Here is a 1,414-nt window from a genome sequence, read left to right as displayed (position 1 = left end):
TCCGCGCCGCGCCTGCCGTTTCCCGGGCCGCGCCCGCTCCCGTCAGGCGCCAAGCCGAGGCTTCCGCGGCTTTCCGCGGGCTGAGCCTCTCGGTGTCTCCATGTGTCTGAGGTCTGTGAGGTGAAACTCTTAGCCTCGCTTTGCCTAACTTCACGCTGAAGTAACCCAAGTTTTACTTTCAAACCTGCCACGTCTCGTGAAGTTTATAAATCTCTGAACTCTAAAGAAAAGTTCCCTGAGAATACTACACGATGCCGGTTTCCACTGTTAGGAACGCGGTGACAGGTAAGACGGCAAAAACCGAAGAAACCAAAGCCCTGACCTCCCTCCCCGCCCTCAGCCCCACCCGCCGGAACACAGCGGCCTTGTCCTTCTCTTCGGCCATTCCAGCCCTGGTCCGGACCCATCGCAGCGAGGTATTTTATATAGTCCGACACAAAGCAGGCGTACAATGTAAACGTCGACCTGTTTGTCATACAGCTAAATGTTTTTTAATGTCATAGTTATCAATGCACCGGCAGAATGGCCCATCACACTCGTCTCACGTCAGTTGCCCATCTCCTTCCTGGCGTTTTACCACTTGGTAACCCTTCAGCAGACATCCGCTCACCGTCAGAAGGTATCTGACCTGTTTGCTGCCTGTTTCCTGTCGTCTCTCCCCACTAGAATACGAACTCTTTAAACAAGAGCAAAAATTTTATGTCTCGGTCACGCAGCTGGTTAGTGAACCTAGAAGAGTTCATGGCACACAGTAGGCTCTCAGATATGCACCAGGCAACAGAGGGGAGAGGAATGTTCCTCAGACAGTAACGTAGGCCTCTGGCCCGTGCGGCTCGTGGGTTGGGCCTCGGCGTTGTACCAAAAAGGTCACCAGTTCGATCCCGGTCGGAGTTCATACCCGGTTGCAGGCTCATAAGCCAGTCACAGAAAAACAAGTGTGGACGGTGGAAGAGTCACGATCCCAGAGACAGGAAGTACAGTGATAGTTCCCAGGGAAAGGTCTTGGGAATGGTTTATTGGGTATGGTTTCCATTTTACAAGATGAAGAGTGAATAGAGCCCGGCCGGCGGGGCTCAGTGCTTGAGCGTCAACCCATGAACCAGGAGGTCACAGTTCGATTCCCAGTCAGGGCACATGCCCAGGTTGTGAGCTGTCCCCAGTGTGGGGCGTGCAGGAGGCAGCCCATCAATGATTCTCTCTCATCACTGATGTTTCTCTCTCTAGCCCCCTCCCTTCCTCTCTGAAGTCAATAAAAAAAAAATATATATATATATATATATATTTTAAAAAGAGTTCAGCCCTAACCGGTTTGGCTCAGTGGATAGAGCGTCGGCCTGGGGACTGAAGGGTCCCGGGTTCGATTCCGGTCAAGGGCATGTGCCTTGGTTGCGGGCACATCCCCAGTGGGAGGTGT

The sequence above is a fragment of the Myotis brandtii genome, unplaced genomic scaffold (assembly GCF_000412655.1).
Source record: "Myotis brandtii unplaced genomic scaffold, ASM41265v1 scaffold165, whole genome shotgun sequence".
Classification (NCBI taxonomy): Eukaryota; Metazoa; Chordata; class Mammalia; order Chiroptera; family Vespertilionidae; genus Myotis; species Myotis brandtii.
This window is presented reverse-complemented; position numbering follows the sequence as displayed.